This window comes from Macrotis lagotis, chromosome 4, assembly GCF_037893015.1.
Source record: "Macrotis lagotis isolate mMagLag1 chromosome 4, bilby.v1.9.chrom.fasta, whole genome shotgun sequence".
NCBI classification, from domain to species: Eukaryota; Metazoa; Chordata; class Mammalia; order Peramelemorphia; family Peramelidae; genus Macrotis; species Macrotis lagotis.
Window position 1 is genome coordinate 10,241,745 of NC_133661.1, and position 26,746 is coordinate 10,268,490.

At 41.8% G+C, this 26,746-nt stretch overlaps 1 protein-coding gene and 1 long non-coding RNA gene across 4 annotated transcripts in view; one reads left to right on the top strand and one right to left on the bottom strand.

Annotated features, from left to right (window-relative positions):
• The window catches only part of ZRANB1 (zinc finger RANBP2-type containing 1), a 107,703-nt gene extending 81,177 nt beyond the window's left edge, over positions 1-26,526 (bottom strand). The window contains exon 1 of the mRNA XM_074232212.1: positions 26,175-26,526. The gene's annotated coding sequence lies outside the window, so the exon portion shown is untranslated. The remainder of the gene's footprint in view (positions 1-26,174) is intronic.
• On the top strand, positions 4,063-6,240 carry LOC141520585 (uncharacterized). 3 transcript variants are annotated; one of them, XR_012477670.1, is made up of 4 exons: positions 4,063-4,402; positions 5,456-5,521; positions 5,647-5,870; positions 6,037-6,240. It is a non-coding gene; the product is annotated as an uncharacterized LOC141520585 (long non-coding RNA). The 3 variants fall into 3 exon arrangements; XR_012477668.1 differs by having other exon boundaries at positions 5,647-6,240; XR_012477669.1 differs by having other exon boundaries at positions 4,063-4,281; positions 5,647-6,240.
• Positions 26,527-26,746: the final 220 nt, after the last annotated feature.

The window sequence follows — 26,746 nt, forward strand, 5'->3', positions numbered from 1 at the left end:
AGTGATTTCTGCCCTCTACTTGATGCAGACAAGTCCTCTACTTGATGCAGAGTTTCACTGTGGGTTTAGGTCGAGGGCAAGAGACAGTAACCAGCCCAAAACTGCAAGAGGAGACAGAGCCTGAACTTGGAAAAATATTCAATTCAAAATTGAAGACAAATAAGATACAGTGAAGCTAACAACATGAAACTCCTTATAACTGCTTTAATTTGTGTTTCTCTAATCAGTAATGATTTGGTACATTTTTTCATATCATTACTGATTAGAAAAATGCAAATTAATATAACTATGAGATACTACCTCATACCTGTCAGATTGGCTAAGATAACAAAAAAAGGAAAATGATCACTGTTGGAGAGATTGGGGGAGGATTGGGATAATATGCATTGTTGTTGGAGTTGTGAACTAATCCATTCTGAAGAGCAATATGAAACTAAGCCCAAAGAGCAATAAAACTGATCATATCCTTTGACCCAGAAATACCAGTACTGGGCCTCAATCCTGAAGAAATCATAAAAAATGGGGAAAGTTCCACATGTTCCAGCTTTTTTTTTGTAGTGGCAAAGAAATGGAAATTGAGGGCATGCCCATCCATTGGGGAATGGCTAAACAACTATAGTATATGAATGTTATGGAGTGCTACTGTTCTATAAGAAACCATAAATGGTCAGACTCTAGAGAAGCATGGAAAGAATTACAGGAACTGATGCTGAGTAAAGGAAACAAAACCAAGAGAACATGCACACATTAACAATGATATTGTGAGTTGATCAACCTTGATGGATGCAACTCCTCTCAGCAATTCAGAGAGCTAGGACAACCCTGGGAGATATGTTAGGAACAATGCTACCCACATCCAGACAAAGGGAAAAACCAAAATAAAACTATAGAATCTGAATGAACACTATGTTCACTTTTTAAAAAATTTCTCTTATGTGTTTCCTTCCTATTCCATGTGTTTTCTTTCCTTTCCCTTAGTCCTAAATCCTCATACGGAAAATGACTACTATGTAAACATGCTAAACACAGATGTATACATACAGTGTTCTCTAGACTGCTGCTGAGAAGAAGAGGGTGGAAGGAAGGGAAGGTGGAAGAAAATTGTGTAACTTATATGTATGCATGCAAATGAATGTTGAAAAACTTTCATAGCATGTTATTAGAAAGATAAAATATGAATTAAAAAAGAATAAAAAAGACAAGAATCCTAATTCAATGAAAAAATACTGAGTTATGAGAACTGCCCCCCAAAAAACCCAAAACAAAATAATTCCTCAATAATTATAAGTAGGATGGCACTAGGCGGTACAGTGGAAAGAGTACTGGTCCTGGAATCAGGAGGACTTGAGTTCAAATCCAGCTTCATACACTTAATAATTCCCTGGTTCTGTGATCTTGGGCAAGTCATTTAACCCAATTGCCTTGCAAAAATTTAAATCAGAAAACACAAACAAAAAACTCTTAATAGTAGAGGGGAAAAAGTGAAGGAAGAGTTGAAACCAAAGCTAAAGAATGAAATGAGGTTTGGAAATAAAACAGCATAGACCAGATGGAGGACAACCTGATCCAAGCACTGAACACCCTGAAAATAGGATGGAGTAAAAACAAATACAAACAGAAATAAATCAAAAGACTGAGAAGAATGAATTAGGAAGTGGAGGAAAGACTGAGACTAAGAAAATAGATGTGGTTATTATCACCAACAACTAGAAAACAGAATGAGAAAACCATACAAATCCAAACAATCTAGTTTCCATATTTGAAAAAATCCTCCAAGAAAATATTCTAGAATTATTCAATTCAAGGGCGGGAGTTCCCATCAAGAAGGGAAACTAAACATTCTCTCCAGTCCTGAAAACTCAGTTGCTCCAAAATAAGAGTCATGTACAAGAAATAAAGCAATTTCAGCTGTCTCCATCAGCTATCCTACTTTGACAGACTAGTATAGCCAAAGACAAAGACTTGCAACAGAAATGAACTCTACAATCTCCACCCTACATATGCCATGGAAGGAGAGAGGAAAGTGAGAAGCTTGCTTGGCCTCGGATAGCAGTGTGGGAGTGCCCTGTGCCAGGGTATGGGGAACTGCACCAAGCCTGAAGGAGAGGAGATTGAGATCAGCTGAAGCTAGTTTAGACCCATTAGTAGTCATAGGCGTAGGAACTGAGGCTGGTGAAAAGTGACGTCCTAGGGGGCGGCTAGATGGCACAGTGGATAAAGCACCGGCCCTGGAGTCAGGAGTACCTGGGTTCGGATCTGGTCTCAGACAATAATTACCTAGCTGTGTGACCTTGGGCAAGCCACTTAACCCCATTTGCCTTGCAAAAACCTTAAAAAACAAAGTGACTTCCTAGGCAGAGGAAGAGGCTGAGCTAGTTTTGAGGGCCCAGTTCTGAAGAAAGGGCCATCAAAGGGGAAGGAGTCAGAAAGTGAATACAATCATTATTATTATATAGTATTTATACTATATAATAAAAGGACTGAAGGAATACAGATCAAAATTACAAAAGATCTAGGAAAATAAAAATTCCATTAAAGATGTTTAACACAAGCATATAAGCCAATAGGAAAGACATTAGTAACATATGGCCTCCAGATCATATGAATAAATTCAAATATCTCTGAATAAATACTGAAAGACAAAAGGTAATTAGTCAATACCTGATTAAGGAGAAGACTCTCTTAAATTCCCAAGATAGCATGGTACCACAATAGTATGTTCCTGAGTGGTTCAAGAGAGAAAGCAAAACTTATGACCTGCATGGTAGACATAATTAATTAAATTTAAAAAAAATTTAAAAATAACTTGAATCCACAATGGGAATCCAATGGAAACAAACACTAGAGAGACTACTAGATAAGATATATGAATAACAGAAGTGAAGGGAAATCTGGAAGAGAAGCAAAAAAGCATTCAAAGAAAATATGATCTCCATTCAAGCAAAACAAAATGAACTCAAACAGAATCTAGAGATAACTTAAGGATTCTAGATCTTCCAAAAGAACATGTCAAAAACACTATTATGCAAGAAATAATATAAGGAACTGCCCAGAATTTCTGAACATAGGAAACAGGGTAAAGAGAAGTATCCACAGAGAAACCTCAGGAAAAACTCTAGGGTACAAATTCAAAGACTCCCAGAGGTAGAGTGATAGAAATGAGACTAGGGAAAAATGGGGGCCAGATGGTGGTGGGCTTTCAATATCAAACTCAGGAACTTAAGACTGATCCCAGGGCAATGGACAATCACTAAGGGCTCTTAAGTAGGGGAGTGACACAGTTAGATCCACACCCCCAGTTCCATCAACCCTTTTACTGTGCAGCTTCAAAGACCCTCTTCATCTTGGTTCTAGTCAGTCTCCAACTCAGCCAATGCATAGAACCATAGCACTGGCATCATGAGGTAGTCCCAATAATGGAAACCACTGTTTAGTTACTGTTAAGTTACTCAGAAAATGGGAGGCTTTCTACTATCCTTACACATGAAAAGATGTCCAGACTCCTACATTTTTAAAAGTGGAGATGGGGATATTTGACCTAGAAGACAAGAAATGTTAGGACCAGGACAAAACTGTCAGGTTCACTTGCATGCAGGACAGTCATGAGTCCCATCCGTTTGATTCTCAGGATTCCTACCTTAATACAAGGCTCCCATCCAGAAGTGGCTTTCCAAGAACAGAATGTGAAGACCACCACCAGCCCTAGAACTGAGTGTGTCTTTGAATTAAGCTGTTCAACCTTCTGCTTTTATACCGCAACATAAACAACCATGCTAATATTTGAGAAATAGGAATGACCTAATTTTTCTACATGTCATTCAAGAGAACACAACTATACATTCCAGATTTGCCCTCCGATGGCAGTCTTCACTTAAATGTATGAACGCAGCACTGGTATCCCTCCTTCCCTATCAATTCCAGTTACTTGGAGACTTACAGAGATTTTCACCAACGAGTCAGACCAGCCAGTGATGCTGGAAGCAGGAGGCCTTTATTAGGCGGGTTTTAACTCACACAAAGGAAGGCATAAGGCCTAACATGGGATATCCAGGGTTGGGGGAGGGGCAAGCATGGACACAGTCATGGAGGTCTCTGGAATCTGGTGGAGGAAATGGGTGGGGTCTTGAGGTCATAACAGGAGTCAACAATGGTCCTACTAGAAGTTGCATTGCATGTGCTACTCCCAGGTTATAATTAGCTCCAGTTGACGGCTGGAGCGCCTGGATCGTCATCACCGCCTCTCCATTGGCTCATCCTATACACTGGGATAACTTGATACAGGTGAGGGCCACAGCAATCTGTAAGAAAGGAGAGGAGTTCTTCCTTGAATACAGCTGATGAGCTTCCCAGCGTTGATGTCACAGGCAGGATGCCACTGAGGACATGACGGGCTCCCAAACAAGTGAGAAGGAAGGAGGGAGGCTTCAGAGCTATTCCAGTGTTTGGATTACTCACATACTCTACAAGTGGATCACACACACACACACACACACACACACACACACACACACACAGACGAAAAACAATCCCTCAAGAAGGGGATTCCCCTCTCTGGGAAGTAAGCAGGTTGGATGAGACTGGAAGGTGGTTTTACCTCTCAATGTACGATCCCAAAACACAAATTCTGAAGCACTGTGTACACTAATGGGGAAGGTTACACTCCCTCTAATGCCATTCCTTGGGGCTGATCAGCCTTTTAAAAAAGAGCTAGCTAAGGATGCATTGGGACATATTTGAATTTAGCCCAGACAAAAGAAAGGCAGCAGCACGTCCTAGTAGGTAGAGGGCTGGCCTGGATTCAGGAAGGTGGGTTCCAATCCTGCTTCAGACACTCAGCGGACTGTGGGCAAGTCACCTATAACTTCTCTGGATCCCAGGCAAGTCTCTAAGACCATGAGTTCCTGATCTCCATTCCCACACTGGGAATCCCCTACTCTTATGATATCACAATTCTACCTCTCTCCCCATACCCCCAATTCTCATCCGAAACTATGAAAAGAATGATATGGTAGGGGTTATTGTTCCTAAGGGAAAGATAAAGAAACTGAGGGTCAAAGATTAGGGGACAAGAGTCCAGTGTAGTAGTACTATGGAGAGAGGGCTGGTCCTTGGTTTCTAGCCCTATAAGTACCAGCTAGGCAGTCTTGAAGTCACTTTATTTGTCCGATGAGTGGGGGTGGTGTAGAGGAGTTGAGGTCCCTTCCATAATTTAATGACCTGTGATTCCAGGCACTTTCCCCTCCACTATGTGACCTAACTCCTAGAGTTAAGAGAAGTCTTTGAAGAAAACCAACAATCAGAGGCAGAGAGAAATTGCCTGTGGTGACAGAATTTTTATTCTTTAGCACTGATAGCTCCAGAAGCACTCCCTACATGATGAAATCATGGCTTAGCCCTTTCAACACACTTTTCTTTCTTTAAACACAAATGACTTATTGGTGCCCTTTGTTTTTAGATCATTTCCGATATTCTGCTCTTTCCTCCTTACCATGATAGAAGTGAAGGAAGAAAACAAGGGAAAGTGAGTCCAACAGAACTGGGGACATGAGCTGGGTCTTCATGGAAGGGAATGATGATGGGTAGAGATGATGGGGACCTATTCTTTCTTTAAACACAAATGACTTATTGGTGCCCCTTGTTTTTTAGATCATTTCTTGATATTCTGCTCTTTCCTCCTCACCATGATAGAAGTGAAGGAAGAAACCAAGGGAAACTGAGCCCAACAGAACTGGGGGACCTTGGCTCTCTGCAGTGAGGTGCAAGCCAGGCCGGTTCTTTCAATGCTATTTTTAGGTACATTTCAATGTGCTTTTCAAATCAATGCTATCAACTTAGCTGGAAAAGAAAGGACGCGAAATAGTGTATCCCAGGTAAGGCCCCCCCCCAAAACTCTGCTGGGCTCCCCATGACTGAGAAGGTAGAAAATGCTTCCCACAGCAGTCCCCCACTGGCTCCAATGCCCCTTCCTTTACACTGCCTCCTTTCTCTGCTCTCTTCTGCCCAAGAAGGTGACTCCCCACTTCTCTTCTCCCTCAGTCCCCCACCACAGAATAAGTCCCCATCATCTCTACCCATCATCATTCCCTGCCAAGGCCCAGGTCATGCACTGTAACCTCCATTGGGCTCTCCTGATCCTGAGACGACACCATCCTTTCAAGGGCAACTAGCTAGCTCATCATGGTTGCTTTATGGAGGTTTGTTTCTTCAGCCTGGATTTTCCATTGTACTTTTGCCTGTACTGGAGGGGAGGGGAGGGGAGAGGAGGGGAGGGGAGGGAAGGGGAGGGGAGGGGAGGGAAGACTAGACTAGACTAGACTAGACTTGGACCTCCTCTTTACATGACTTTGGCCTTGTATCACAGTTTGTTTACCTTGTCTTCTCTCCCCTGGTAGATTTAATATGTTTGAACATAGTTCATGCTTCTATCTTCAACTCCTAGTAATATGTATATATATATATATATATATATATATATATATATATATATATATATATTGCAAATGGTAGGTATATACAGCTTTTATATATGAATTTAACTCAGTGATTAGGCAAGAAAAAGGATCTGGCTTTAGTTTGACTAAGTTTAAAAATGTATGGAACCAAAAAAAAGCTTTTCTCATCCAAGTCAGGATGAAGATGGGTGGGGTGTCATTGGCTGCCATTTGTCTGGATTCAAAGTATTTCCATTCAAAAGTCCCTCCAGCCTAGACTGTGTTGGGGGAGTCAGTACAGAGTCAAAAATGTTATATGGTTTACAATATGCCATTGAGTAAAATTAAAAATGTAATTGGGAAATTTTCAACAAAATTAGTATACAATAAAATATAGGTGATATTAATGAGTAGTTATAATGAGTAGTTATTTTATGCCAATATATAACCCACAGTCATCCTTTTGCATGGTTTAATGCCTCCTATTTCTATTCGGGTTCAACATCAATGACTTAATACAAATTTATTAAGGTAGAGCCAGGAAGAAAAGGCACAAAGTATGGAGTCAATGGTGGTTGGGGAGAGATGACCACTTAGGCCTAATCATCCGCATAAAAAAGTCAAATGGATGAAGAGTACCTAATGGATGTACAACACAGAGAGTTCATTCAGATGGACAGCTAGATAGATAGAAGAGAGAGGGAGAGAGAGAGGGAGAGAGAGAGAGAGAGAGAGAGAGAGAGAGAGAGAGAGAGAGAGAGAGAGAGAGAGAGAGAGATGGTAGATAGATAGTAGATAAGACTAGAGATAGGAATAAGGATAGAAAGAGGGGAAAGGGTAGAAATTAAATAGACCTTGAAGATAGATAAATGAGCTGGGTGTAATATTGAATGGCAGGAAGAGAGGGGGGTTGCATCGTCTCTGGAATATTGTACAAACCTTTGGATGACTTCAGGTTGCTCTCTGATACTTACTTATGGCTGTGAGTCCTAAAACTCCCATTTCTAAAGCTTTAAGGTTGAGGCTTACCCAGAAGGCCATAAAGAATTTGTTCAAGGTTATATGAGCAGGCAGCAGCACAGTGCAAAGAAGGGATAGCATGGAAAGATGAGTATAAAATGTCAACAGAAAAAGGTCTGTCCTGTTGGCCAAAAAGGTGGGTTAGTCAACCATGTAGCAAGAGCGAGAAGTAAGTGGCGGACAGTCTTAGAGCTTCATTTGTTTATAATGTAAAGGGATCTAGGAGAAGCTCATCCATGGGTTGAGTGGACTTTCTGTGGCAAAAATAGCAGAGGAATGTCACAAAGGAGTAGCCCAGGATGAGTGGAGAAGAATGGTATTACTGGAAGGAATTTCGTTGAAGGTCACACTAGCATCCCAGTATCCGTTGATGGATCAAAATGGTAACCTGGGCCAAGACCCCCTTACCTGACCCTGAAGCTTCCTGAAGGTCATAACAAACACCCCTGGAGGCCAGCGAACCTGTGGGTCCACCTCCCCAAACTCTACACTCCCAGGAGCATGTGAGGTCTTAACCTGAGCAACCACACCTTGCCTTTTTGAGATTTTTCCTGAGTGTGGTAACAGCATTCAGAGCTAGTGTAAAGAAAAAGAAAGTTGTGTTCAATCCTACAAATATTTCCTCTAGGCACAGGACTAGTCCTTGGGAATACAAAGATAAAAAAACCATTAAGTCCCTGCCCTTGAGGAGCTAGTGGCCTGGAACTGAGGGACCCAAGGCCAGGCCATTTGGAGAGGGAGAGAGAAGAGCCCCGCCAGTCTCAGAGAAGGAGGGAAGCCCCAGGAGAAGCTGGCCCTGAAGTAAACCTCCAAGAAAGGCCAGACTTTCTTCAAAGGGGAGTCTGGATTCTGGCATCACCAGCCATTGCCTGCTGTCATTAGAAGACTACTTTTGTAAAGGGACAGAAAACTGGGGAAAAGTCTGGAATCCATCCACAAACTTTTACACTACTTACTGGGTAGACCAGGTCCTGGGCCCACACAGAAGGGCTGAAGCTGTTCCTGACCTCAAGCTCTAGGAGAGAGCAACAGGAATGGTCTCCTCTGGGGCATCAGGCTGTCAACCTGGACCTCTAGTGAGTGAGTGGAGGGATGAAGTGACTGGCTGCCAGCCTGCTCTTCTCCCTCCATTCCCAATTTTCAGATCAAGCAACACTGAATGACTAGAACCCTGGTTATTCTGTGTATGACAGAATGTGCTTAAAAAAGGAATGACATGGATCCCAGATCCAAAGGAGGCCAGAGAGTCCATCCTCTCCTTTAACTAATGGGGATACTGAGGCCCAGGGGTGACAGGATTTGCCCAAGGTCACACAAATGGAGAAGAGTGGAGCTGGGATTCAAACCCACGTCCTGGCTCCACATTCAGGATACTTCCCTCATTTCTCCCAGGAAGCATTACAACTTTGGTCTTTCTGTTTGAGTGCACTGAAAATATAATTCACCCAAAAAGTCACTGAAACCATATTAGGAATTTGAGGGTAGGAAAACTGAGAGAATGGTAAACATACACACACCCAGCCACACATACCTACATACCCACACATGCACAGGCAGACATACAGACACACATACCAGCTCACAGATGTGCACACAGATGCACAGACACACACACATACACGGCATACACAGAGATACACACACTGACACACATATGCCTGTGAAAGAAAAGGTGCCATTTCCCCAGGTTTGCCATCCCCTAAATTCAGGTAGAAGTAGGGGGAAATCAAATGCTTATAAGTTTATAACTTACATCTAGACAGTAAAGTAATGCTGCAGTATATAGGGCAATGGGCCTAGAGTCAGGAAGACCTGAGTTCAAATCCAGTCTGAGACACACATTAGCTGTGTGACCCTGGGAAAGTCATCTCACCCTGTTTGCCTCCATTTCCTCATCTGAGAAAGAGGCAGAGAATGCTAGTTATTGAAGGGGGTGGGGTGTCAGGGAAGGTTTGGAAGGGACCGAGTCACAGCCTGGCAGCAAGGCAAGAACAGGGAGCTGCTTGTCCAAAGACAAGGAGGTAGGAAATGGAATGCTAGCGGGAATGGCGAGAGTGAAGATGGGCCTGCCCAGGGCCTGCTGCAAGGGATGCCCAAGAAGATTACAGCCTGCCTAGGAGATTTGGAAGCCATAAGGGAGCTTCTAAGCCAAGTCTGAGTACCCAACAAGCACCTACATTTAGAATACTTCAGATGTGAAAGAGCCATCTTGGGAAATTCACTCTATCTTGCCTTTCCTCACCCCCCAACCCCAGGTAAACACCCCTTATCAAGATCTATTGTAGGCAATGGCCAAATTGTAGTTGTTTAACCTCAAGATTAGACTAACCTGAGGCCTGAGATCCACAGCAGAAGGAAGAAGGGGTCAACAACAGTCTGTGACTTTCACTTTATCACCCCATTCTGGACAATGTTGGTGAGATCAGTACCACTGCTGGGAGGAAGGAAACAGTGATGGAAGAATCGGGAAGACAAAGATGACTTGGTTATCCTCCCGTTCATGAACAGTCTTGACTTCCATGATATGGCAGCCTGTGCTGGAGCCGAGCCAGAGGTCAGGACAGTTCATGTTTCCCATGTTTTGTGGACCTGGCCACAAGACTTCTAATCCGGGAGAAGCTCCAATTGTATGAAATAGAGTAAGGTTATTCAGTGAGAAATCCTGGTTCTGGAGAACCACCTTCTGAAGGAATGGGATGATTGGCAGCTGTCCAGGAAATCACTGGTCACAGGTTCTAGGCCAAAGAAATAGTGAAGGGGTAAATCGGTGTCCTTAGCATCATCTCTCCTAAACATTATAAAAAAAAAAAGCAAGGGAAGGATGGTCACCAAGATACTTATGTTCCAGTGAAATGAATGATCTCATTCCATTCTATCAGCAACCATTAATATTCTATAGTAAGCTCTGATCACAGGCACTGAGGAAATGAAGACAAATGGAAATTTCCAAATTTCCATTTCAAAAAATGGAAAACAGCACCTTCTTGAAGGGGCTTACATTTTACTGGGAGAATTTATAGCAAATTCATAAACAAATAAATGCATAATATATGCAAAAGGAGAAAGACCAAATCCACTGTTTTGGGACCAGAAAGAGATTTCCATCTTTTTTAAATCCATTTTAAAACATTTACTTTTAATAGTTTTTGTTTGTTCCAACTACATGCAAAGATTTCATTTATTTTTTTTTGCCAGCAGTTACTACATCTTCTCCCCAACAGAACAATAAAAATAAAAGTAAATTCAAATAAAATCCTGATAAGAAATCTACATGGTCCAAGTCCCTCCGCTGGCCAAGTCCAAAAAGGAGTGTTCCATTCTGCCTCCCTTCTCTTCCATTTGGTGGGTCAAACATTTCCTCTTCAGGCCTCACACTCACAGTTAGTCATTGCTTTGGTCAGAGTTCTAAAATCTGCCAGAGTTGGGTTTTGGGGGGGTTTTGTTTTTGATATTTCACCTTGCTCTCCAAACTCTGCTCACCATTGGTCCACTGAGATCTTCCCAGTTTCTTCTGAAATTGTCCATTTCATCATTTTTTTAGGTTTTTGCAAGGCAATGGGGTTAAGTGGCTTGCCCAAGGCCACACATCTGGATTTGAACTCAGGTCCTTCTGACTCCAGGGCTGGTGCTCTATCCACTGTGCCACCTAGCTGTCCCCATTTTATCATTTTTAATGGCAAAAGAACATTCATAGGTACTATTGTGTTTAATCATTCCCCAATTAGGTGGACATTCCTTTAGCTGCTACAAATGAAAAAAAGTTGCTACAGATGTTTTGTACATATGGGCCTTTTTGCTCTGTCTATGATGTTTTTGGAGTCCAGCTCTGGTCATGGTAAGAGGGTATGGCCATTTGGTGATTCTGGGAATGTGATGAGGGAGGTCTTTCTAAAACAGGAATTCCACAAAGAATTAAAGCAGACTGTATGGGTGGGGAGAGAAGAGCCAGATGAAGTGGGCTGCCTCCAGAAGGCCATGGAAAAGCCCCCTTTTGGGTGGGGGTCCTCCAACCTCTGCTGGATATCCCTTTGTCAGGGATGAATCTAATGGAATACTTTTATCTAGGATCAGCCTCCAAAGAGTTAGATCACTCGTGGCTGGGTAGGACACAATCCCACCTCACCGTCTCATTCAAGAATTTTGTTGCACGATGAAACATGCCTAAATAAAAACAGAAACATAGGTACAAATTACCTCCATCCATGGGGCTCAAACCCAGCCTGGTGCTGTAGACGGGGCCAGCCAGTGGGGCCAAGTAGAAAGCCTTATGGTCCTGATGGGCAGCCCTGCCTGGTCCTGGAGTTAGGAGGAACAGAAAACAACCTCTCTCTCTCCCTGGTTGCATGAGACGGAGTGGGTGACTTCTTGTTTCTTGGTCTGTTTCATCATCTGTGAGAGGAAGGGGGCATGTCCTCTGAGGTCCCTTCCAGTTCTCACATCTGCAGTCCTCAAGCCGAGGCCTGAGGATGCCTCCCAGCTCCATCACACACTAGTTGGGAGATCCTGTCACTTCCATAAGCAAGAGAGCAATCCATCAATAGATGGTGTCCCAAGGATGCGTCATTCCTTTTTCCTTTACCAGGGCCATCCCTCTGCCATAGGCCCTCCTTGCCTCAGGCCTCCTGGGGAGGAGGGGTCTCTGCAATCCATCCACATGACCTTCCCAAAGCACAGTTCTGATCATCACCTTCAGGGTCTCCACAACAAATGACAAATCCTCTGTTTCCAAGTCCTTCCCTCTTGGCAGTATTCTTACATCCTACAGTGCCCACATATTCTATGATCAGGGACAGTGATCCAGTAGCCACTCCTCACTGAGACCTTCCCTCCCCTCTCTGCCCACTTTCCCTGGCTGGCATCTCTGCCTTCCCAGTCTTCCTCAGTCTTTCCCTCTGCTGATTTCTCCACTTTACTCTATTTCTAGCTTGCTTGTACTTAGTTGTCATTAGTGCCCTCCCTGAGGGCAGGCACTCTCCTTTACCTTTCTTTGTATCCCCAGAGCTAGCAAGTGGCTGGCCTAAGTTAGTGACCTGGCCTAGCTTCAAGGAATACCCCAGGGAGACATAGAGGTAAATGAGAAGACTGCCTGCCCTGCTCCCCAGGGTCCACCTCCCGCAGCCTAGGTCATTTTGGGTCCTCATGGAACGCATCCCAGGGAAAGGGCTACATTTCTCTGACAATGAAATCTAGAGTAATCTGATGAGTCTTCTACTGTGGGTCAGGCTCTGGAGATCAAGCAGCTCATCTGTAAAACGGGGACATTGGGGACATTGAACCCAAATGATTTCTTTTTTTGTGAAAGATTATTTTGAATTTTATATTTTTCCCCTAATCTCGCTTCCCTCCCCCTCCCCCACCCCCACAGAAGGCAGTCTGTTAGTCTTTAAATTGTTTCCATGCTACACATTGATCTAAATTGAATGTGTTGAGAGAGAAGAAAAAAAAAATAAACTATAAGAGATAGCAAGATTACATAATAAGATAACAGGTTGGGTTTTTTTTTTAAATTACAGGTAATGGTCTTTGATCTTTGTCTGAACTCCACAGTTCTTTCTCTGGATACAGATGAACCCAAATGATTTCTAATGTACTTTCCAGATTTAAAGTTCAATGATTCTAGTCTATGGACTATTTCATGCAGAATGGAAACCTAATCATAAGAGCAGCAATTATCCAAATGGCTTGCTTCAGTCCACTTTCCAAGCCTTCTTTTCACTTTGTAGGTATCCACAGGGCTTCAGAGTAAAGTTTGGATTTTGCATGTTATTTTAAACCCCAGGAGTAAATAAAAGAAATGTAAGCTAGGAAGGTGAAAAGGAGAAATCTGAACCCTTTTCTATTACTTATTTAAGAAAAAATAAAGCTATAGGTCCCCAGCAGAGCAATTCTGAGACTCTTGTTTAATTGGAATAGCCTGCAGTTTATCGTCAGAAAAGGACTACAATACAGAAATGACAGAAACAGAGATGGGTTAAGAAACAGACAGCTACAATGTCAAGACTGGCAAACTGTGGGGGAAGGGAAGTAAGATTAGGGGAAAAATTGTAAAACTCAAAATAAATAAAATCTTAAAAAAAACCCCATACAGCCAGAAAAGGAGAGAATCTGCCATGGAGAGAAGGAAGGATGACTTGGGGGTAATCCATGTGCCTCACAAGGTCAGGTCTAAAAGTCCCAGCACACTGGCACACATTCCTCTCATGGAAGCCTGATGGAATTACACTGATGAAGAGGGGTGGGTGGAATAAGTTGACCCCATAAGACAGAGAGTATCCACAATAATAATAATAATAATATAACAAAAACAACAATGATAGATAACATTTATGTAGCACTTTAGGACTGACAAAGCCACTTTGCAAATATTCTTTGATTCTCACAACAATCCTGGGAGGAAGGTGTCATTATCATCCCCACTTTACAGCTGAGGAAACGGAGGCAGCCAATGATTAAGTGATTTGCCCAGGGTCACACAGTATTTGAATCAGGATTTGAACTCAGCTCTTCCTGATTCCAGATCCAGTCCTCTCTCTGTTGTGCCAGCTAGCTTACCTTACTTTAATGAGACTGCAGATTCACTGAAGCATTTTATAAGATGGTAGATCAAATCTCCCACATTTTGGCTCTTCTGTGTTCAGTTTTCAAGTGTGTTTTGAAAAAGCCAAAAGTACAATATATCATGCTCGTTACTCATGCAGCGGCTTTTGTTTCCTTCCTGATTTCTCCTCTCTCCCTAGAAGTTCTGGAGGTGCCATCTGATACTGGCTCCCCCTGGGCTGCCTTGATATTTTTCTATGACAATCAATGAAATTTTGAAGAATCATCAAACAAAGAGGTGGGGGGAAGGGCAACAGCTCAGGAGCTGACTGGAAAAGTTCTCCTCTGATTTCTGATGACAATCAGATCAGAGACTAGTGGTGATGGTTAGATTTTCATTCATGCTTTGTCAGCACCCATTACCCCAGAGCACCGGTTTCCATTAGACCAAATCCTTCATCTGGGAGATGGCAAAATTGAAGCAAAGGGATTAGATGGGAACATTCTTTCAGGATTAATGTCAGTTATTCTGAAAATAAATGTAAAAGCAAAGCCAGGACCTCAATGAAGCAGCAGGAAGGAGATCATTGTCCTCGGCTAGTGGGCTCAGCCACTGACATCTCCTAATTATGTCTAGCTCTTAAGCAAGATTATAAATATCCTCTTGGTAATATGCAATTACAGTCCTACTGAGAATACACGTGAATAAGCTTCAAAGTCCACTTTTGTACTGGTGCATTGAGTCTATTTGTCGACATCATAACATTAAGAGATTTCCTTATGACTGTGTATAGCCCAGGAAAAATCCTAAGGATTCCTGTTTCTTATGTTCTTGTGGCCATATTCATGAGGTTGTATATTTCTAAAGACAGAAAACTTTACCTTTTGTAATTTTCTTTCAAGATCCATCAATGCCTTCTTGTGAAATAGCATAGCCATTTCCTAGACACCCAAACTGACCACTGAACCCTACCTGGTAACAAAGAAAGCTAGTTTAGCAAAAGGGACATCCACCAAACAATGTGCAGCATTCTACTCTTATCCCTCCCTCTAACATCAAAAGGAGGAAGGCCTTTTTATCATTAACTCACACTTCTTACATAGACATTTTAAAAAGAAACACAAATGGTTTAAGCTCTATTGGGGAGAGAGGAGAATCTGGGAAGGGTCTCAGGATTGCTGCTCTCATGATCCAGAGGAGCTGTAAGTAGTTTTCATTTGTTGCATTTGTGCTGCTGGCATCATCATCATCATCATCATCATCATCATCATCATTGAGGATTTTTCCTCCTCCTTATGCAACAAGTCTTCCCAGGCTTCCCTGGCAATTCCCTGAATTCCTCCCACTTGCTAGTATCTTACAATAATATTCCTTTACTAGCATATCCCACAATTTTCTCAGTCACTTCCCAAGTGATGGGTTTTTCCCCTCCTACAAGAAGTAATAACCTCTATAGATATGGAATCTATATTGCTTTCTGACAAGGGGAAGGGGAAGGAAGGGCCAAGGGAGGAAAATGTAAGAAAAAAAATCATTGTTGAAAACCACTTATACGTAGTGGGAAAAATAAGTAAATGGGAAAAAGTAAAGTTTAAAAAAAAGTGGGAATCTCAATTATGTAAGAAAAGATAATCTTGTAGTCTCAAGTATCTGCTTCTGCTTGACAAGACTTCAAATCCATCTCTTGGAGGTTAACTGTAAGGAACCTCTGCGGCCATATTAGAAGAGTCCCTTCTATGGCCTGGCCATGAGTGAGCAGGGCCAAAAGGTTGGATTGAAGAGTTCCCATGATCAGGAAGTCAATAGCTCTTGAGGTGCTTTAGTCCACTTGGAGATAGCTCAAGTCCATAAGAAATTTTTCTTGATTTCAAAACTAAATCTTCTTCTTGGCACTTTCCACTCATCATTCCAAGTTCTGATCCCTGGGATCAAGGGGTACTAGAGAACCCCTTAAGTACTCTAGTGCAAATGGGTCCACAGTGCCCCTTTGGGGTCTTCTCTTCTTCCCCACTTCCTCTGACCAAGGATCTGACACAAGTTTAAGGCCCTTTGCCATCTTGGCTGCATTTCTTGGAAAGTTCTCTAGATCACTGATATTCTAAAGAGGTGAGCTCTCACACAAACAAGGCCAAGCCAAACCTGCAGTCCTTCAGACAAGCCACTGCTTGACCTACTCCCCCCAACTTTGGAGCCCAGTTGCAGATTTAAGGCTGGAAAGGAGGACATGGGAGGTAATCTACCCCTCAACTGACATCTGAAGCAAGTCCAACCTGAACCTTTTGTGACTTGCCCAAGGTCACACAGAGAAGAGCAGCCCAGAGCTGAACTTTGGCATGTGTGAGGCAAGCTTTTTGAACTCAGATAAAAGGCTTTACATTTATTCCTACGATATTTTATTAGTAGGTTCAGTTCAGTGTTCTAACCTGTCAAGACTTACTGAATGCTGACTCTGTCTCCTCGTGCTTTGTTCTTCCCAACTTTGTGCCAGACGCAGATTTGATAAACTTGTCATCTAAACTTTTGTCCACGTTATCGATAAAAATGTTAAAGGGCCCAGGGCCAGGCATGGATAGATCCCTGAAGTACCTCACTGGAGACCTCCTTCCCAGCAGACACCAAACCATCCCCTTGGGGGTTCAGTCATTCAGTCCAGAAACCAGCTCATCTTACTATAGCGTGGTCCATGTCTCTCCATCTTTTCCACAATAAGAACATGACAGGCTTTATGAAACAAACTGGACCATCTTCTGCATTCCTTTGGTCTTCCAATTCAGTAATGTCTGAGAGGGCTCAGACCAATCTGCCTAGGCCCATTCAGAGAGAACCAAGAGACCCTTCATGATCATCCTGTTCCAGATGTTCATCCACCATCTCTTTACTAATATGTCCTTGGGCCTGTCATTTATCCATTCCATTCTCTCCCCGTTTCGGACAGTCTGAGCAGCTGTGATCTCTTCCCCTTTCTTTCATCTTCCTCTTTTCCCTTGTTGTTCAGTCACTCTTTAGTCATGATTTTTCATGACCCCACTTGGAGTCTTCTTGGTAAAGGTCCTGGAGTGGTTTGCCATTACCCCAAATCTATTTATAGATGAGGAAATTGAGGTAAATAGGATGAAGTGACTTGCTCAGGGTCACACAGCCAGCAAGCATCTGAATTTGAACTCAGGAAGAGATGACTTCCTGACTCCAGGCCAGGTGCTTTATCCACTGTTTTATATAGCTTCCCTTTCCTCTTTTCCCTCTTTTCTTTATTTTTATATAACTTTACCCCAGGATTATGGCATAATAGCCAGAGAGAGTCCTTGCATGGGGTCTGGTCCTTATGGGAGTACAGAACAGGAACCACTTGTGAAATAGAGGACCACTGAGCCAGATCCAATTCTCTGGCTGGTCAAAGTGTGAGTAAACAAATAAGACCCCTTTCCAAGGGCATAAGCCTGACCATAGAAAAGATTTGGGAGAAATCTCCCAAGATCTCAGCCCCTGAGGACATGTGGTATCTTGACCGTTTGGGTTTTTATCTTGTGCATATCAAGAGCTAACATGGCATACATCTCGGAGAGCTGGCATGAAATCCAAAAGACTTGGGCTCAAGTCTCAACTCCAGCCCATCCTGACTGTGTGACCTTGGACAAGTCACTTAGCAGGGACTATGCTGAAGCTGACCTGCAGATAGAGTTCTGATCTGCTGAGAGTTTCCTCACATGGAAGTTCAATAGCTGTGAATATGGGGGTGACCCTATTCATAGGGTGCCTCCTCACCACCTCTTCCTTCTGTGAGCTCCTTTGTTTCTGGCTGTCCTTACCTCCCAGGAAGCTCTCTTCCTTGCTGATGCCCAGTACCCTAACCCTCTCACTCTCCATCTCATCCCTCCAATTTCATTGAATCTTAGAGCTGGCATCAGTCTAGTCTAGCTAGGCTAGAATCTCTTCTGGAGTCTCCCCAGAGAAGAGAAATCCTGCTTTAGCTTGAAGCCTCCAGTGAGAGGGAACCAAAAGTTATCTGATTTAGAGGACATGAGAATGTGAATGACCTCAGGGGCTTTCTAACTTCTGATCATTTTTCTAGAATTTCTTTCTTACTGCCCAACCATTTTTCTAGAACTTTTTCTGGACATCTTTCAAGAACTTCTTTCTAGCTCTTGGTCATTTTTTCTAGAATTTCTTTCTAGCTTCTGGTCATTTTTCTTGAACTTCTAACTTCCTTGAGGGGTGAGGGTTGACACTGCTGGAGTGGGAGTCAAGAGGGACATCAATCCGTCAAAATGGCTTTGTATAGATTCAATGAGAAACGTCTGACTATTCTAAAACATGGACAAAAAATGTTCCCTTATTAAACCTCCAAAGTTATTTTTCATTCCCTCATCACAAAAGGAAAAAAATTGCTTTTCAATGTTGCTCAGCAAATTATTTCAGAGGGTAGTGAGATCTTAACAATGTAGAACTGAAAAAAGGTATGGTGATCTTGGTTTCCCCAAAGAAGCTGCACCATTAGAAAGGGTATAGGAGACACAGAAATGGACCCAATGGAAAATTTCTACATAAAGAACAGGGACCTTTGAAGGGGCAAGCTTTCCTCAAGTCTTTGAGTGTGAGCCTTCTATGTAAGTCACTGCAGATCAGTCAAAGCTTATATGGCCTGGCCTGTATTCAAATGAAGGGACTCTCCCCAGGCTCTTCCCTCTCTATTCTTCAGTTTATAACTATCTGAGGATATAAACTCAGCTCTCCCTAACTCTACAATCTATCTGCTGCTTCTCCCCACAGATACCTAATGAATGCTACTTGCTAAACTTAGGGCCCCAAGGCTCAGGTTTTATAGATGCCTATTAGGTGATCTGGCACTGGGAGGGAGGAAGAAGACAAAAGCTAAATATTTCTACTTCCCATTTCACCAAGAGTTGGTCATGAGAACCACCTGGCCCAAGAGGAAGAACTTCCTTGGAAACACCTGTCCCACACTGTCCTGGTGCTCATCAGTTCTACCTCAGGAGTCTTCCTCTCTCCTGAAATAGGAGAGGGATTTACAAAAGTGCTTTAGGGCTGGGTCCCATGGGACATTTTTGGGTCCAATGAATGTCAACCGGAAGGTTTCTCTTAGCTCCCTTAACAATAGAGCAAACTCAACAGGAAACTTCTCTCTTTCTAGAACCAAGAAACCAGAGTATTTTAGGGCGAAATGAAGAATAAAATGCCAATGAAGAAAGACTGGGGTGGGGGGAAGGGCAAGGGAGAAAGAAAGGATGGAGTCAATCAGGGAAGTCTTTAAACACCAAAGACATCAGCTCATACACTGTTGAGGCAATGGTGAGCCACAAGGAGGGACATGTTTAGACCTGCTTCAGGGATCTCAGTTTTGAAGCCATATGGACAGATTGGAAAAAAGAATACTCTGAATACAGGGAGTCAAATCAGAACAAATGCAAGGTCCAAGGAAAAGATGGTGAGACTGACCCAGGGTGATTAGGGGATGAGGAAAGAGAAGGAGATAATTGAAAGGATCCTGAGGAAATAAAATCCTCAAGACTGACAAGTGATTAGAAGGAGGGAGTGGGGAAGGGGGTGAGGAAAAGTGTGTCCTGCCATTGATTCTAATAAGGAAATTGGGAGGAAGAGCAGGTTGGAGAGGAAAGAAAACCAGTTCTGATTTGGGCTTGTTGATAGAGGTGGTAATGGTGCATCCAGATGGAGCTGTCCAACAAGCCATTAGAGTTTGAGCTCGAAGCAGAGCTCTGGAGAGACCATGAGGCTGGGTTTGTAGGCTTAGGGGCTATGTACATGGGATTTAGAACAGCTGGATCCATGAGAACTGAGAAGCGACCAAAGGAAAGAGAAGAAAGAGGTGAGAAGGCTTGGCAAGAGACCTTGGTGCCGAGGGAACCAGTGGCTGAGGTGGGAATAATGATAACACTGAGAAGTGACTACTTCCTAGAGTTTTTATGGCAGAGGAAAGGAGAATGGGGTAGAATATGGTATGCATCTCAGATGCGGGGAAAATAGATTCTAGAGGGTTCTGAGGAAGAATGGGTAGAATCTCAGAATCCAAAATTCTATGAGGGAATTCAACTCAGGAAACAAGGGGAGCCCTCAAGATAGATAGATAGATAGATAGATAGATAGATAGATAGATAGATAGACAGATATAGAGAAAGGGATAGATGGATGGATGGATAGAAATGGACAGATGGATAGATGATTAGCTAGATTAGATGGATGATGGATGGAGAGAGAGAGAGAGAGAGAGAGAAAGGAATGGATAGATGGATGGACAGATAAATGGATAAATGTTTAGGTAGATTAGATGGATAGATAGACAGACAGACAGACAGATAGATAGATATGTGGATGGATGATGAGAGACAGACAGACATAAACAGAGTGAGACAGAGTGACAGCAGGGCCAGAGTCAGAGACAGAAACAGAAAGAGAAGCAGTTGCAGAATGGGAGTAACTCAACCAAGATGGGGATTTTGAAAATTGAACAAAAGATGAAAGCCAGATCCAGTAACTAGGTGGGAATAGAGAAGCATGGTAGATAAAAAGGGATGTAAAGAGTGCCAAAGTTGAAGATTATCAAGGCTGGCTAGGGAAGTGAAGGAAAACAAAAAGGGATTTTTTTTTTTTGAGAAGAGAGGTTTGCAGAAGGTTCTGACAGCTTGATATGGATAAGAAGGAACATGAAAGAGGAGAAGAAGGAAGAGTTGCTCAATGCTGATTGTGCTTTTGATATTTCTGCCACAGACAGGAAAGGACTGAACAAAAATGGCTAAAAGGACAGAGGAAGGAGATGAAGCAACATTAAGTAAGGTGTTGGCACAAAGATTGCCTAGTGACTTTGTGGGTGCACATTCTCAAGAGTTCAGAAGCTAGAAACAAGAGGAAAGAAGTTCACAGACTCAAGAACTAACCCATTGGGAGCCTCTGAAAATGGAATCAAATGAGGCTACAGACTGGAGTTAATTGAGACTTGGGGAAAATATTCAAAACAACAAAAAGCATATTTTGCTCTGTCTGGAATGAGAAAAGAAAGCAAGAAGTGGCTGACCCATTGCTCAGGCTGAATTTAATGTGATGCTAACAAATTACATGGAAAGTGGAATGCCTAAATTCCTACTTTGTTTTCTTGTTTCCCTTAAGAAAAAATGTTTTTCAAATGGAAAAAGAACAGAACCAGACTCTTTAGTTCAGATTTTAAGAAATCCAGATATAAGATGGCGCCAGACCTGCTGGCTGCTCTCAAAGAGCTCAACACTCTTGAGTTCAAACAAGATACATGCTAAGGTATTGAAATCTATATTGTTTATATAGATTTCCATTTGAATCGCTGGACCACTATAAACCTTTTTTTTTTTTGCAAGGCAATGGAGTTAAGAGACTTGCCTAAGATCATAAGTGTCTGAAACTAGATTTGAACTCAGGTCCTCCTGACTCCCAGAGCCAGTGCTTTATCCACTATGACCACTGGTCACCTTTTGAGGAATGATGGAGAACAACACAGACTCTAGAAAACTGTTTTGATTTTCAAAGGTAGGGTGAAATTAGTCTCCAAACTACATACTCATAAGCTAAATATTGATCCTAGGGAAAATTTTAGACTAGATATTTGTGAACACGTAAAAAGGGAAGCAACGAACACCAGAAGTGAATACTGGCTCAATATGAATAAATCATGCCAAATAAACATTCTTATACTTGTTACAAGATTAAAAGATTAAGAGGAACACTATAGACACAGAGTATCTGTATTTCATTAATGCTTATGACAAGTTCTCGGCTAGCCTTATAGACAAGATGGAAGAATGTGGACAGAATATAGTCACGTACCAACTGAAACAAAGTGAAGAGTGTGGGATCAGGTGAACAATATATACATAACAACAATAGTAGAAAGACAAAAAAGATGAAAGTCTTAAGAATTCTAATCAATACAAGTGAAAAAATCATGATTCCAGAAGATTCATTTACCTTCTGATAGACTGGAAGAAGCTAATAGGGTCGATAGATTCAGAGTGAAGAGTGAACCATATTTTTTTATACATGGTCAATCAGAGAATTCCCCTTGTTTGACATGTGTATGTTCGTAATAAGTGATTTTGTTTTTCTTATTTTCTTAATGAAGGAGGAAGGGAGAAGATATGGAAGGAAGAAAAGGTGGATCTTTTAAATTTTAATGAAAAAAAGTACATTGATAACCACAGAAAATATTCATAATCAGTTAAGAAACTATACTCTAAAAATATCAATTATTGAAATGATGTAAACTTGGAAAGTTCTTATAAGTGTATTTCAAGGCCTCATATTCTGAGCCACTGAAATATTTACATATCTTACTTCTGCCACTCAGTGTATTAGTATATTCACCATAGTTTGGCACTGTCTGCAAATTTAATAAATATGTCTAAGGATTCACATATTGTAGTTATCTATCCCTCTATCCCTCAAGAGGATGGAGTTATTATTATCATTGGACTTGCCTCTTGGTAGAGGCCTGGAAATGAGTAAAGGGTACAAACCTTCACGTGTAAACTTCATGACATTTGTCTTGGCAGCTCAGGGGCCTTTTTTGTTTACTTCCTGTCACTATTAGAGCTCTGTGGATAGAAAGAAGGATCCAAACATACAGCTGGAACCAAAAGATAAGATAGATCTAGAATTAGGGCACACCTCCCACACTTCCAGTTATCACATGTTCCTTAAAAACTTCTGTGCAGGGATAGCTAGGTGGCACAGTGGATAGAGCACTGACCCTGGGGTCAGGAGGACCCAAGTTCAAATCCCACCTCAGACACTTAATTGCCTAGCTGTGTGACCTTGGGCAGGTCACTTAACCCCATTGCCTTGAGGAAAAAAGTTTCTGTGTGAAAAACATAAGAAAGGAACCTTAAGAAGGCAAAGTGAATACTATTGTGGTTTGGGTGGAAGAATATCACTCAGCAAAGAGAGCGAAGAAGGAATTCAGCATTTGGAACTAAGAAAAAAAATGAGGGGCACTTCTTGAAGAAAATGGAGGGGCTTGTTGCCTCCTTACAGAAACAATCAGAGGGATTCACTGTCTTCCATGGATATATATCTGAGATGAGGTAGGGCTTCCTAGGACTTGGCAAAATGAGCAAGTAGCTGCTACCCACTTCTAGAGGCATGTCAACATACCAGAAGGAACCTAGGAATTATGACCTTACCAGGAAGTATAACCTTTCCAGCAAGATTAAGGGCAAAGTCAAAAGGCAATTTGATCCCCTTGATCCAGTAATACCATCACTCAGTTTGTATCCCAAAGAGATCATTAAAAAAATGGGAAAAGTCTCACATGTTCAAAAATATTTATAGCAGCTCTTTTTGTAGTGCAAAGAACTGGAAATTGAGGGGTCGTCTTTCAGGTGGGGAATGGCTGAACAAGGTTGGTACATGAATGTGTTGGAATGTGTTCTGTAAGAAATCATGAATGATTGGACTTTAGAAATGGAGCTGATGCTAAATGAAATGAGCAGAACCAAGAGAACACTGTATACAATTACCAGCAACATTGTGAGATGACCAGCCTTGATGGGAGCAGCTCCTCTCAACAGTTCAGAGAGCCAGGACAATCCTGAGAGAACTGCTATGGACAATGCTATCCGTATCCAGAGAAAAAACTATGGAGTCTGAATGTAGAGCAAAGCACACTCTGTTTGCTTTTTAAAACTTATTTTATGTTTTTTATTTCTTTCTCCTGGTTTTTCCCCTTTGTTCTAATTCCTCTTTCATAACATGACCAATATGGAGATATATTCAACATGATTCTCTATGTACAACTCTTACCAGATTGTTCACCATCATGGTGAGGTGAGAGAGAAGGGAGGGTGGCAGAAAAATGTGGAACTCATAAACTTGCAAATGACTGAATGCTGAAAACTATCTTTGCATGTAATTGGAAAAATAAAATAAAATAAAAAGATTAAGGGAAAAACTAAGATGTCCTTTATTACCACAATTTGACACAGTGCTAGAAATGTCAACTATATTATAGCAACCCTCCAGACCTCCTTTAAAATAGCAAGATAAAACAAGAAAAATAAATTTGAGAATAAAAGCATAGAAAAATGATCACAAAATGACTCTTTTTTGTATATAATGGTCTATTTAGAGAAACCTAAAAATCATCTAAAAATTAATAACTTCAGCAAAGTTGCAGGATATAAAATAAACACATGAATCTTCATTTGTTATCAAAATCAAATAGGAAGAGATAAAAGACAGATTCCACTCGAAATAATTACAGAATGTATAAAGTATTTGGTAATCTATCCATCAAGATATACATAGCATCTATATGAATAGAGCTACAAAACACTTTTAAGAAAAAATAATGGGGGGGGCAGCTAGTTGGCGCAATGGACAGAGCACTGACTCTGGAGTCAGAAGGACCTGAGTTCAAATCTTTCCTCAGACACTTAATTGCCTAGCTGTGTGACCTTGGGCAAGTCACTTAACCCCATTGCCTCAAATAAATAAAAATTTTTTTAAAAGAAATAAATAATGGGAGAAACTATTCATGGAAAGAAGGTACCAATGCAATAAAAATTAAAATGTTTCCTAAATTAACTCCCTTCTTCAGTGCCATACCATTCAAACTACCAAACCATAAACTGGTGGAACAAAAAGCTCAAAAATTTCAAGAGAAAAAAATTTAAAAGTAGGAAGGAAGGAACTTAACACTAAAAACAGATTTTAAATTTTACTATAAAACAATAACCAGTAAAGCAACCTGTTACTTGTTAAAACACAGGGGGGAAAAAACTTAGTACACTACCTACAGAACCAAATGAACACAGCACAATATTTGATGTCTTCAAACCTCAACAAGTCTCACAACTTGAAAACAATAATGGCAACAAAAACAGCCACTAAGAAACCTAGAAAACAATATAGTAGAAATTGAAATTAAGTCAATCATATACCAAGTCAAATTTTAAATAGATTTATGCCTTAGGTCACAAGCAAATTAGAAAAACTATACCTTTTATACCTTTCACAATAATAGAGAAATCTTATGACCAAAAATGGAATAGAGAGCATGGCAAAAATTAGCATAGACCATTTTTATTAAATAAAATTTAAAAGTTCTTTCAAAAGCTAAAGCAAAGCAGTTAAAAGTAGAAGAATAGGGGCAGCTAGGTGGTGCAGTGGATAGAGTAGCAGCCCAGAAATCAGGAGGACCTGAGTTCACATTTGACCTCAGATACTCAAATTACCTAGCTGTGTGATCTTGGGTAAGTCACTTAACCCCATTGCCTTGAAAAAAAAACATGTCCTAGAAAGAGAGGGACTCATGATAGGGTTATCAAAAAAGTCATTGAATCCAGGGCAGTTAGTAGACACAGTGAACAGAGCTGGCCCTGGAGTCAGGAGGACCTGAATTCAAATTTGGATTCAGACACTTGATACTTTACTAGCTGTGTGACCTTGGACAAGTCACTTAACTCAATATTTTCTCTCTCTCTCTCTCTCTCTCTCTCTCTCTCTCACACACACACACACACACACACACACACACACACGTACATACAGAGTTCAAACATCATTGAATCCTTTATTTAAAATGCAGGACGGAATGAAGGCTAAAAGGAAACAGACAAGTCATGCAGCTTTGAAAGTTACATTTTTTAAAATAATTTAAGTTATGAAAGAAAGGATTACAAAAGATGAAAACAATTTAGAAGAGGAATGGAAGATTTTAGTGGCCTTCAGATAGTACATTCATTGCTACTGTTGATAGAAGGTAAAGGAATCCAAAAGGAAAAGTAGAAAGGGGAAATGAGTAATAACTGGATGAAAAGATGTTGTCTCAGAAGAAGTTTTGGATTCCTGAACCATAGCTTAGAGTATAGGAAGGAGAGGCTCCTGACCAGGAGTTCAGCACATCCCTCAATTACTGGTCAGTCCAGGACCCTCTGAGAAAAAGCTGGCTGCCCCTGGCTGAGGGTCATTCCAATGGGCAGCTTATGAATTCCCTGTTTCCTTTTTCCCTGTTAGTCACAAGACACAATGAGCAAACGCCTTTCATGAAATATCACAGGAAGATGAGAGTCATTCCATCTCTTCCATAAACCTATCTAGATACCCCCCTCCAATGGAGAGAGAGCCATCAGAGGGATCACATCCAAGGATGGCTTGGGAAATGCAGAGAAGGGGGAGGGAGAACTCACCACTCCACTGCTCCAGAGGCCCCGATGTCTTCTGAGGATGGTGTCACACATAACCACTGGGCTCAGGATGTCCCTCAGTAGGGTCTACTGGTCCCAACACATCGTTCCCACTGGAGGACCACTCTGCTGCTCTGCTGGGCTTCACTGAGTTCTTGGGGTATGGCCACGTAGCCTCTCTGGTGCTGGCCTTCTCTGGCCATGTTCCCCCAGGGGCAGCCAGGTCCTTTCTTCTTCAGTCAGCTAGGGTAGAGGGAGTAGAGGCGTTCTCCAGGATAGTCATAGCTGCCCTACCCAGCCCACAAAAGCCAGGCAGATGCCCTCAGACCCCGCGACATAGTTGTAATCAAATATTCTGTTTCAGGTAACTGTCTCACTTAGGATTCTGATCCTCTTAGATCCTCCCATGATCCTCTCTGGCTAAGGAGGCAATGCCCCATGGTCCTCACCCATCAATCCAGCTGGCATTCCTTTCCTTATCAGACATCTTTGACAGCTCCACAAAGACATAGAGAAGTCATTGATTGACTAGCCAGGGAACAACTTCAGTCTTCCTACCAGTGTAATTATCTGAT